The sequence below is a fragment of the Manis pentadactyla genome, chromosome 9 (assembly GCF_030020395.1).
Source record: "Manis pentadactyla isolate mManPen7 chromosome 9, mManPen7.hap1, whole genome shotgun sequence".
In the NCBI taxonomy this organism is placed as follows: domain Eukaryota; kingdom Metazoa; phylum Chordata; class Mammalia; order Pholidota; family Manidae; genus Manis; species Manis pentadactyla.
The window spans coordinates 128,546,595-128,559,886 of NC_080027.1; the positions used below are offsets into that span (position 1 = coordinate 128,546,595).

At 39.1% G+C, this 13,292-nt stretch overlaps 1 protein-coding gene across 14 annotated transcripts in view; it reads left to right on the forward strand.

Annotated features, from left to right (window-relative positions):
- DENND1B (DENN domain containing 1B) overlaps window positions 1–13,292 on the forward strand; it is a 279,446-nt gene that overhangs the window by 154,824 nt on the left and 111,330 nt on the right. The window lies entirely within an intron of this gene.

A 13,292-nucleotide genomic window follows, 5' to 3' on the forward strand; every position in this document is an offset into this window, starting at 1 on the left:
AATTGATAAAAGACACTATTTTTATGTTTTGTTCTCCTATAGTGGAAATCAAAAACTCATTCTATAAAGTTTTGGTATTTTGAAGTAGAGGGGATTCAGATTTCTCTAGGGTATCTATTTAGAGAAAGGTCTTGTCAGAGAGACTGAGTGGCCACCGACGCCAAGAAGCTCAGTGGAGCAGGTAGGGCGGCCTGATGGCAGGTGATTGGGGGTTATTTCCATTACTCTACAACTGAAAAAGAATACAATTTTGAGATTTTGAATTGCAATATCAGTATGCCCACTTTTCTCTCGAATTCGCAATATATTATTTTACATACATATTGGAAAATATGATGTGCTTTTAAAGGAGTAAGTGTAGAGAAATGACGTACAGTTGACCCTTGAACAACACAGGGATTAGGGGTGTTGGCTCCCATGCAGTCTGAAATTTGCATGTAACTTTTGAATCCCCCAAAATTTAATCACTGATTGCCTACTGTTGACCAGATGCCTTACTGATAACACAAACAGTTGGTTAACACACATTTTGTATGTTACATGTATTACATACTGTATTCTTACAATAAAGTAAGCCAGAGAAAAAAGTTTTTCAAGTGGTTGCAAGTCTCCAAAAAAGTTCCACTAAGTCACTGAAATAAACCCTCAGCGAAGTGGATCTGCGGAGTCCAGACCTGTGCTGCCCCCGGGCCAGCCGCAGCACCGCTGGAGAGCAGGGACTCGGCGCACGTGGAAGGGTTTGCATTTTCTCAAAGTGGTGTCGAGAAATTCACTGTGGATCATCGGGTGCTTTTTATAGGTTTGCTTTCCTGCTGTTTTAAACTTACCTTTGAAGTAAGACCATTCTTTCTTCTCCCTCTTCTCTTCCTCCTTATTTTTAAACCTGATTGTTAAAATTTTATAAAGTATTTCTACATGGGTATTGTTCTGAAGATTAAAAAGATTGTACAAACTGTCTTGGAGGCCTAGGAACTATATTCTCATCAAGACTAGTTCATGTGACAAATACTCCTATGCACCCACCATGTGCCAGGCACTTTCCATGGTCCTAAGGGTTCAGCAGAAGCAAAGCAAAGTCCAGCCAGTCTTGGAGCTTTCATCCAACCGGTGAAACTGATAAGTGGATGAATACATAGCGTTATGTCCTCTGTGATGAGTAAAGGCATAAGGGATAAAGTGAGTGCCTGTGTGGGGTGTGAGGTGGGTGAGGTTTTTCAGTTTTATGTGGGTGGCCTGGAAGCCCTCCCTGTGAGGTGATATTGGAGCAGAGACCTAAGAAGGTGTGGGAAGGAGCTCTGTGACTGAAGGTACAAGCCGCTCTGCCCAGGAAACATTAGAAATAAGGCTGAGTTTATGTTTTTGTAAAATACTGGTATTTCTCTTTGTTGTAATTTATTAACATCACTTAATGGCTGGTAACCTTTCTTTGACTCAGTTTGTTCATGTGTATACTGGAAGAATGGGAGTGGTAATAGTCTGAATCTCATAGGGTTGCTGTATATACACATACACACGTTTGTATATAAAAACATGTATACTATATACATATGTATAATACATATACATGTTTACACATGCATGTGTATATATACACACATGTACATCTACACGTATATATGCACACATACACTTATGTACACATGTACATACATGCACATATATATACATATTTATATATACGGAGTCTGTAGAATTGTATCTGCATATGACTCAATGATTATTCAGTGATTCTTAGCTATAAATTTATAATAGACTTGCTCTGCAATTTAGAGTAAAAATAAACATGCCAACCCTTTAACTTTATTTGAATTAAAAATAAGTATTTTAATAAAGGCTTGGTATTATTCAGGGAGTTGTTTCCTATGTTTGAGGCAAAATACTACCAGTTGTTCATAACGTGTCATAAAATTCGATTGTGCTGTCTCTTTCAAGTTGTGCTTTGGTTCCCCCTCCGGGGCAGCAGGGCTGATAAACGAAGTGTGATTCAAGTGTGTCTCATGATCTCCTTACCCTTTCAATATGGGGGAAACTGCTTTACATGATTTTATCTTGGAATTCATATATATTTATATATCTGTCAAATTCCATGCAAAGTAACATTTAAGGTCAAAGACTATTACTATAATGTAAATTAGAAATAAATTATTTTTTAGGAAGTGCTTAGTGAAATCTCTGAAACATCCAAGGGAGGAAAAAGTATCAGTGAATTGACTTACTTTTAAGCTTTTTACATTCTTGTTATTTACATTCTCATATTAATTGTACTCATTTTGTTATATACACCATATAGTTTATAATGTACTTAATATTAATGTGAGAAATTATGTTTTACCCATTTATCATTTTTTAAATATATAGCCAAAGTTTAAATTTTACTGGAAGAACATATAAGTTAACTTTGCATTCATAATTTTATTGTTGTTCAGGAATTTTGCTTGGATTTACTCTTGACATTCATAATTTTATTAGAATCATATTGGTCAACTTTACAGCTTCCTGGGATTTTAGTGTTGATACACTGGTAGGGCCTCAGCTACTTTAAGGTCCCTTAGGTGCTGCTTTTTTAGGTAGCTAAAATTGTAATTTGTAATTATCTTGATAAACTTTAAAATAAAAAAAAATCTGTTTTGAGATGTGTTAGCAAAAATATCATGAGTATTGTTACATTTTAAATATTTAATGGGTATTTTGCCCATATATGGCATAGTATTTTATTAGGGCCTATAGTGTATTTTATGGGGTTGAATTTAATGAACTGGGACATAATCAGATTTGTGTTTATTCTATTGTATGTATGTTATCAGGTAAACACAGAAGGGTTCCTGGTAATTCCGAACGAGAAAACTGATTTTATACATGCTGTAGGCAGGCCCTAGCTGTGTAAGCCCCACGTGAACCTAGGGCAGACTAGCAGAATGTATTCAAGCACAGGAGTAAATGGTGTCACGGAGTCCACCAGCTGACTGACTTCTGCTCTGTGAGCAGGGGCAGGAGCAGGGGCAGGGAGGAGGGCTGCACAGGCACATCCTACCAGGGCCCTCAGGCGTGACGTTCTGTCACACCACTCCGTCACTGCACCTCACCAGGCCATCTCTGACTAGTCAGCTAGGGCTGTGCATTTTGTCTCGAACACCCGCCGTCACCCACCCCCAGCATCTGACAGGAGCTTTCTCATCATCCTGTCAGTAATATGTTAACTACAGTGTATCTTTGTGGCCTGTAGAAGCAGGTGGAAGAGATGCTTCTCTTTCAAGCTGATGTCTAAATGTTAGCTACTATTTTGACCAACATATAGTTGGTAAATATCACCTCTTAAAGTCTTACAAGCACGTTAGTTACAGAGATTTGATTGTGTAATGCACATTCTTTCTGGGGTATTTAGAGCATGCAATATGCTCTGAGGACTCGAATTATGTTAATAAACTAATTTCTCCCTTTGTTATAGTTGCCCCCAGGCATTACAGCGTATGTTTTTCTCTCCTCTTATTAATTCCATCAAGGGCATATGCAAAAAAACTTGGGGTCCCCAGAAAATAAGCTATTAAAATGTAGATTTTATAGGCTTAGTTAGTCTGAAGGGGAATCCCGAGGATTTTCACCCCTCCATCTGGATTTTATATAGCCTTAATTTGGCTCCTGTGTCACCTCTGTTAGTGTTTAATCTGAGACCTGAAGCACAGAGAGCCATTCTGGAGACTGAGAACTGAGCGGTTGGTGAGAGAACAAAGATTACCCAGGTCTGCTTCCCAGCTCAGATTGTTAAGGTGTTTTTTTTTTGCCCCTGTGGCTTAAAGCTGCAGCAGAGTGGTGCAGTTAGAAGTTGTCATCAAGATCTCTTCGGGAAAGAGATGCTAGGAACAATTTTTAGATTGTTGATTCTTCCCAAAGCCCATGGCAACCAGTTATGTCAGCTGAAGCTGCACATATGATTTCACTCAGCAGTGTAGTTCTGGACATGGGCACTGCCATTCTGAACATTGTATGTTCATTCAGTGCTGTGTGACTGTGACTGGAGTGTGGAAATAAGGCTGTTGAGGTCATCATGTAACATGTCTTTCGGAGAAATGTAAGGAGGTGAGGAGAAAACTTCTGAGAAAGGACAGCTGAAGGTGTTTGTATCTCTGGCTCTTGTGATAAGAGTTTAAAAGATGAAAAATGTAATACAACAATTACAGAGTTAACTATAGTCATATCACATGTATAATAGTTATATTGGCTGTCTAATGGATATATTAAGTTATCATTCACTACATTCTGTAAACTGTTCTTATTAGCTATGCTGGTCTCACAAAAATGGCCTCAGAAGATGGCAGCTTCCTGGGGTATTTTCTGTACAGAACGACTGAATTTTGTGATGCTAGTACTGTATCAGCATTAAATATAAGACAAATTACATGTGTTTCTGTTTCTTTAGTAAAATTGCTATTGAGAGCAGTGTGTTTACTTAAAGTTTTAAAGGTACCTTTCTATTTGTATGTTTTTAGACAGAACAGGTACTTTTTCGTTTTGCTATTAGGCATCTTTTTCTGTTCTTATGAGCTTCCTTCCGTGGGTTCTGTGCTGCAGTGTGACTCGCCGTGGACGTCTTACACGGGACTTAGTATCTTCCTCCGTGATCTCCTGCAGGGCGTCGGCGATTCCGTCCTGTAGATCCCACCTTTTAACTCTTTCTTCTCTGACTCTGTGATCCATTCCAACTGTCTACAGGCAATTATCATGCCCCACAAGTGTTATTTTCAGACCACATATACTGAATACTAGCATTATCTCCATTTACATAAGGTGATAATGATTTTAGAGGTAAGAATTATATAGTGCACATTGGGAGCTAGTCACCTCTCTGAGCACTTTATTTAGGTTAATTTAATCATCATTTGCTGTGCAGTAAGGACAGTTGTCACCCACAGTGAACAAATGACAATGAGGATTTTGAGAGCTTAGAGAGAGTGCATCGCCCAAGGCCTCAGGACTAGTACACGGCCTGACCAGGTCCTTCTGACTCCAAAATACACGTTTTCAACTGCCGTGAAATTTTTCCTGTCACAGTGACATCTTATAAAACCAAATGCATGTTTATGCTCTGCCCCAATATTGTTCCTCCCCTGTAAGAGCTTCTAATACCTATACTGAAGCCTCTTTTTTCTTCTCTTTCCAAGTCTAGTCAGTTGTCCATCAGAAACTCTCATTTGTCCCTTTCTTTCATTTTTAATATGTGTTACCACATATCTTCTGTTGGGACTTTCCACTTTCTCATCCTTCCTATTCATTCTATATACAATTACTCAGTCCTTCAGAATAGAAAACATCTATTGATAATTATTTATTCTCTATAAAACCCCTCTATCTGGTATTACAAGCTGCCTATTTTCTGGCCCTAAACCTTTTTTCCTACTTTTTTCCACTGCTTACTTGTCCATTTAGGTTTCTAGACAATGAACCCCTTGACAGGGTTCTTATTTGATTAACTCCCTACAGTACACCTAGCTCTTAGGGCAGTGCTGGTATATTGTAGGCTTTTAGCAATAATTTTTAGTCAATGCATGAAATTGCATTTTCTGCTCTTCTTCAAATGTGTTGTGAATGTTCCTGTCTCCATTCCTCTGAATGTTTTCCCAAATCTAGTTTGCTTTTCAGAGGCCTAGTTTCTTTCTGTAACTCCTGTTAAATCTTTCATCCCTGAACTACTGTAGCACTTACCATATACCTTTCTCTCAAGTTATAATTATTAGTGAGTTTGTTGGATTATAAATAATTTAAATAAATAAAAAATAAATTTAATTTAAATTATGGATATCAGAGAAAATTTCTCAATGAAGTTTTTATTAATTATATTATGGCATGCAATATGAAGTACTCACTGAAAAAGCCAGAGTGGAAACTCACCTCCTTGACAAGTAAGACTTTGTCTCTGTCCCTTTGGCATCTCTCTCTTGTAACAGCAATAACAACAATAAAAGTTTCTTCATAAATTCTGAACTTAATAAGTTAGAGGCTAATTTCCATGTAGACTTTGTATTTAGCTATTTACTACTAGAGAATGTTAATTCTTTAAGAAGTCTACACCAAGTTTGTAGTTCCTTGGGGAAGAAGTTACTGGTCCATCTTGAACTCTTCAGCTTCGTTAATTTCTCCTGCTATACTGACTCTTGTTCAATTTATACAGGAACTTGTTTTGGTATCTTCCGGCCTTCATGTAGTCCTAAGCAGAGAATGTAATGTTTTTTTCCTATGAAAGGTGTTCATTTATTCATTCATCCAATCAGTCCTCACTTCCGGAACACCTAACTTAAGCCATGCAGTGTTCTACAGGCAGGGCAATGAGGTCATGGCCACTCTATCAGTCTGGGTCCAATCAGGAGAGAGAAACTGCACAGTAATTTGAACAAAGAAAGTTTAATGTAAAGAATTGAAAGCTGTGACATGGGATTGGGGTTGCAAGGGATGGGCTAGCCAAAGTGGGGAACCCTAAAGAACATAGGCACCGTAGGTAAAAGGCAGCCCCTGACCTTGAGGCTGTGATAGAGCATCAAGGAAGATGCCCCACCCGGGCCTGAGGTCCAGGCCTGGTCGGAGAGAGCACCACTGTGGCTCCCTGGCTGGCAGAGAAGTGGCTGTGCCGGGGTCCCGCTCCAGTCGAGGCGTGGGTCCCGAAGGACAGGACAGCGTCGGCGAGCGAGGTGAATGAGGAGAGGACCCCGGCATGGCTGTGTGCCACATTGGCAGACTGTGCTGAACACTTGCCCTGTGGGGGGCCTGGAAAGCTCCTCGCAGAGACACCATCTCTCAGCTTGCCGGGAAGCCACCTGCTGGGAAGCTCTCTGTCGGAGATGTCTCCCTGGGGGCCCTCCCTGAAACGCCCACTGAGGGAGGGTGGAACTTGGGGGGCTGCTGGCCACAGGACTGCTGGTAGGGTGCACCAAAAGAGGTGCTGGAGAAGCTCTCTGTGCTGCAGGACGCAGCAGGGAGAGGCTGCATGCACTGGCTGTACCAGAGGCACTCCTGAGAAGTTGCCCATGGCAGGGGATGCTGGGGCACCCTCTGGCTACCAAACTTGCAGGAGCCAGGTGCCATCATGCCAGCTGTTAAATGGTAAAAATATCTAGAGGGCACAGATCCAGTTTCACTGATCACACAATGAGAGGTACATTTGGAGCTGAGAGGCAGTAACTGATAACTGGTACAGCCCACCCCTTTGGACACTCAACTTCCATGCACACTCTTCTGTATACATTCATACTTCCTATACAACAAAGCACATCTGTATGTCTGCTTAATAAGATATAATTGTCCTCTTTATAAATGTAAAAGGTTACACCCTTTCCCCAAGATAAGCACAATCTCAGGAGTCATTGTATCCTTCTCTTTTTAAATTCAGTTACAACCACATTTAATTTTCTGTTAATTGTTAACAACCTATACATAAAGTAAAAATGTGATGTAGAAGAAAAAATGGTTAGCAGATAAAAATAAAGATACAATGTCAATGGTAAATTAAAATATGTGAAGCTACTATAGCTCTTGTTTTCTGTAACTGATCATGATCATATTGTTATTTATGGCATCCTTCTTTTATTACCTGTTCCATATTTCCCTCTCCTTCAGCCAGAACCTCTGCTGGTTGGTTCCTTTACCAGACACAGTTATGCAGATTTTCATACTTGAAAGGTCTGAGTCCTCAATAGTCTTCCTTTTTTTAAAAAAATTTTTATTGCTGTAGTTTCCCATTAACCTTTGTTATTAGGCATGGAAGTACCCAAATACCCAGAGGTGCCCCAGAGCGTTCCCTGGTTCCAGACACATTCCTCTCCTTGCCTCTATTATGTAGAAGCAACTTGATTTCCCTTTGATCATTGAGATCAATCTTCCTAGCCAGTAGAGTAACCCCAGTATTTAGTCTATTGGTTCAGTGACATAAGGGACCCAAAGCAGCCTGGTGGCAGGCAGTCTCACCTTCAGATCCACGTGGAAGCACTGTGTTCTTCTGTTAGGAGACAAGGTCTCCAAGTCAGAAGAGCTGTAACTCTGGGACAGGAAGTGGGATTCTGCAGGTGGGTCATTGAATGTAACAATGAGAGGGCCCCCACTTCGACCCCTTGATCCCTGGTCCCCTGTATTCTGGCTGTGGGAGAAATGACCATAAAAATGTCTCATTCAAAGCATGTTCTGCATCATATAAAACAGAACACTACACTTTAAGGGTGTTACTTCCTGACTGGTTCCAGGATTGATTGATCAGTAAGCCACTCCACCTTTCAGTTAGGCCAGTTGCTTGTGTTTTAAGTCTAGGTAAGACCAGTTTATTTCACAGGGTTTACTTACTTTGCTGTTAAATAGTACCTTGATGAGAGTCAGTGCCACAGGGAATGCCATCCTGACAGCTTGTCATTCTGTGAGTCTGACAGTAGTGATACTGACAGAAGCATTAAGGGCAGAGAAGACAAATCCTTTTCCAGAATATTTATTCCAATTGAATTTATTCTCCCTGATGGAAGAGGTTTAATGTAATTAACCTGCCACCACATAGCTTGCTGATTGCTGTGGGCAGTTATTGCACAAGAAGCCTTCCGCTAGGAAACCACATGAAGAAAGTGCCGGGTCTTATGCTGGGTGTCACCAGTGCTGTGGGGGCCCAGATCCATTATGACAGATAGGCAGCAAAGGGTGAATTTGCTGAGAGGCAGTAAATTGAAGGAACAGAGTCCTTGAATCTAGTATCTTACTGTGATCTACTACAGTGATAAAACAGTATTGTGGAAAGAGCAAAAAAATAGTCATCTGAGAAGAAAAGAAGGACCTGTATTTGATACTGGTAGAGTTTTCCAAAGATAGAGCATAAAGGTATTGATTCTTTTGTGTATTGATAAATATTACTATTTTCCAGGTGTTATGTGCTGTGTGTTTCAAAGTTATTTATGATTCTATAATATAACTTTGATTCTAAAGAATCATAAATTACATTCAAATAAATAAAATAATAAATAATACAGTGTCAATGAAACAAGGCCAATGTGATGGACTTAATATGGTAAAAGGGAGAGTGGTGAAGAGTTGACTTCAGTATGACACCTGGTTCTTGAAAGGAATTTATGTTCTGTATGGGAAATATTTACTCATTTAATGTTTTGGTGCGTGTGTGTGTGTGTGTAGAGTGAGAGAGAGAAGTCATGTTACAAAATACAGTCGGAGAGAAGCAGGACCAGATTGTGAGAAACATGTTTGCTAAGTGAATGGCTTGGATCTTATCCACGAGCTTGTAGGGAGACACATGAGGTACACGCTATGACCAGTTTTGTTTTGGGGAAGGTAACACTGCTGGCATTATGAAAGAATGAATGGAGTAGGGAAATTCTGATTGATAGGAGTGTAGGTAACATGCTGTTGCTGTAGTAAAAGCAGGAGGTGACTAGCTCCCGAACTAGGCCAGTGACCATGAGAGGCAGCTGAAGTTGGATTTTAGAAACATTTCTAAGGAAATACTGCTGGATGTAGAGCCTGCTTGAAAGTAGGTAAGGAAGAGGGAGAAGTGTAGAATGATTACATGAAGGACAAATCTTCGTCGAGTATGTATTAGTATCTGCTATATAATGAAACAGGGCTTCCTGTCATTTACTATCAGTAAATTGTAACTATATATAGTGTGTGTGTGTGCATGCTCGTATAAGTTTATGTGTAAATATTTACATATATTTGCATGCTAAATAGACATTTATGCATGTCAAATATATATATAAAGGAACATTACATATATTTTTAATGTGTATAATTATTTGTTCTCATTTAGTCACATGTAACTTACAAATTATTAGAGTTGTCCAACCCCATATCTAAGAATTTAGAAGTTACTTTGTCATTGCTTCTAATGGTTTTTGTTAAGTTTTACTTTGTTTCTAGTGAGAGATATTTTAAGTTATGGCTTTCAGAGATGCCTAACAGTTAAAAAATACTTTCAATCAATTGGATTTTATTTAATGGTTATATAAAATATTGTCTCCAGGTATGGTGATAGTATGATTGTATCAAAATATCTTCTAAAATTAGAGATTTGCATTTCAGCCCTGCCTACTGAACCAAATAATTGGATGACTTCATATAAACCATTTTATTTCTTTACCCTGAAGTTCGTTGCCTAAAAAAAGGAAAGAATTTTAACAGGCATGATCTGTAAGTCCCTTTCAATTGTTAAATGCAGCAATTCTCTAATTGTACTGTTTATTTCTTAACTTCCTAAATTATGTCATCTTTATTAATTCACACAGACATCCTAACCCGTAGTCCTCTAGCGTCTGAAGTCTAGAAGTTTGTGAGGGGAGAAGACAGACAGAGTTGAGCGATGGTACTGTTAGACTCCTGAATTTTGGTGGAAAGGTAGATGGGCCTTCCCTAGGAAAAACAAACTGCTGTTGAGTTAATTTTGAGAGTGAGAAGTAGAGAGCAGTGAATTTAGAAGTAGGGGGAGGGTCTGTAGGGAAGGAAATGTGTTCGAGGGCCCTGGCGTGCGTAAGGGGATAGCTCCAGAATCCAGGAGCTGAGATGGGTACAGAGGGTACCTGGGATGTAAGCCCCTAGAGGGCAGAGGTTTTCATCTCTCTTGTTCATTGATTACTGTATCCCAGGACCAGTAATAATGCCTAACACGTTTGGTGTCCCACTTGACTAGTTGTGTGATCTTGAGCAACTAGTTGAACTTTGCCTCAGTTTCCCCCTCTGTAAAGTGAATGAAAGAATGAATATATGAAAGAAGCAAGCAAGGAAGAAAAATTCAGTATATTCTGTTAAGAAAGGCTAATGGAACAGTGACCGAATATGAGGTGATTAGAACTTTGCAAAGGCTTTATTACTATGGCAAGAATTAGGATGAATTTTTAGCAATGAAGTAATAGAATTTACCATCCTATTAAGATAAAGAAAGAGAATGAAGTGTAAAATAATATTTTAGTATAAAATACTAAAAAATAAAAATATACAGCCAAATACTTTCTTTATTATATTGCTGTTTCTCCAAACATTCCCTTATAGCTATCACTTACTTTGAATATTGGAATTTTGCTTAAGTAAGAATATTTTATAGTTGGGATAATTCTGTAGTCTCCAAATACCCTGCTGCTACTTTTTTTGGCCTAAACTTTTAAATGTGAGTGTAAATCAAGCATGTTTAAACAGATGGTTTCTTTATGCTTTCCACTAATTTTTTTTTCATTCCATGAGGAATTTATCACATTCCCATCTGTAGCAATTTATTCTGTATACCTATAGCTATTTATGGTGCTTAAGTTTCTTAATTAAATACTGATTCAGTTGAAAATCAAATGACGTCTCTCATCTGTTCATGTTGGATTTTGTGCTTAAGTACATTCTTAGGGAACATATATTTGCAATAACTCAATAACTTATACAGAGCTCAGTGGAAGTGCGTAGGGCTTCTGTGTAAGACTGAGGCAGCCTGGCTAAGAGATAGGAGACCAGGACGCTGTAAACAGCGATGCTGCCAACGCGGGCCGGCTTGGAGAGCGTGCAAATCACAGTCTTGTGGCTTCTCAGTGTGGCCGTCACACCAGGTGGATTGCTTTCCTTCTCTCTCCGTGGGACTCTGATAATATGTTGTTTCCTGTTTAATTGCTTAGTTTTATTGGTAGGCTGATTGCCTCTCATAATACAGTTTAAGCAAAAAGGAATACATGAGATTTCGTATCACAAAGGGAAAGAGCTTTCATTTGGCTTCCAGACAAATATACTTGCAAACATGGATTGAAACAGTAACTTGTAGAACTTGTATTGATTATATTTTTAACATTTTCTGACAGAATCTGTTCTACTGTCTTTTCACACTGTTTCCTTATGTACTTATTTTATCACTGGAGTGTATGAGAATAAATATCCCCAGTGACTTGAATTTGTATTTGCACCATTTCAGATCAGTTTGTACAGTAAGCTCTGTGAAAGTTAAACGTTCATATGCATTTAACAGAGGTAATAAGGAATTTTTTCTTTAATCTTTATGTGGTAAATTAATTTTTCTCTGGAAATTGTAGCCGTATTATGTACTATTCCTTATGTATTATTCCTTTAGTGCAGGGTATAGTGGCAGGGATATGTTCTAACTCAAACACTGAAGCTCTTTGCTTTTGTGAAGAACAATTGCGGTATTAAAGAAGCCACTGCAGAATATTAGAAAAGCAATGTGGAGTTCTGGTTGTAACATGAACCAGGCTTAGAATTTTGGGTGATTCTAGTCCAAAGAATAGGACTGTCATTTCCCTTTAAGTTTAAATATTCAATATATCATAAATAACTTAAAGGCTTTAAGTTGCGTCTTCTTACTTGACTTGTAAAATAATCCCACTTTTTTATAATACTTTGTTGTGCAAACCAAACTTCTAAAATATATACAGTTTATTTCCTGTATGTGTATAGTTTTCAAAGTGTTCCTGGTGAATAGTTCGCTGTGACAGCTCTCTCTGCAGAGGTATGGACAGGTGTCATCCAGAACAGAGCTGGCGCCTAGGCCGCGTCCCAGAAGGCTCTCCGTGCTGAGCCTGCTTTCCTCCCGACTCGCCGCCTGCAGCCTCCTACCTGCTACGGTTCCATCACACCCACCTCCCGGCTGCCCAGGGAAGATGCCAAGCATGTGTCCATCACGGGGCTTTGGGGGGTTGAGGGGGGCACTGTTTCATCTGCCAGAATGCTCTTCTCCCCAAATCCATAGTAGTTGGCTCCCTTGTTTCATTTGGGTCTCATTTGAAATGTCACCAATCAGAGTTTGTCCCTGATACTCCTACCTAAGTGCCTGTTTCACCCTCAGTCCTCTTGCCCTGCTTTAGGTTTCTTCATAGACCTTAGCTCTGACTGGCATGTATTTGACTTGTTCATTGCTTGCTTTCCCCACTAATATGTAAATCCCATGACAATAAAGGCTTTGTTCAGTACTGTGTCTCCGTTGCCTAGTAGATTTATGACAGCACATAGCAGATACTCAAAATTTTTGTTGAATTAAGCAAAAAATTATTACAGTACTTCCAGTTGAAGTTACCTAATGTGTTTTAAAACTTTTAGAGACGGTCTTTAGATAAACTTTGAAGGGGGATCTGAATTATAATCCAGTTTTAACTACATGTATGGGGGGAGAAAAGCGCTTAATGATTACTAAGAATATAAGAGGTTAGAATTGATTTGATCCAAGAATAAAGAATGTTAGCTCTCTCAGAGACAAGGCTTACAGGTCATTTAGCATATGCTGCTTATTTTAAGGATTAAGAGGCTGAGATTGGGTTACATGCAGCTATGCCAGGGGCCTT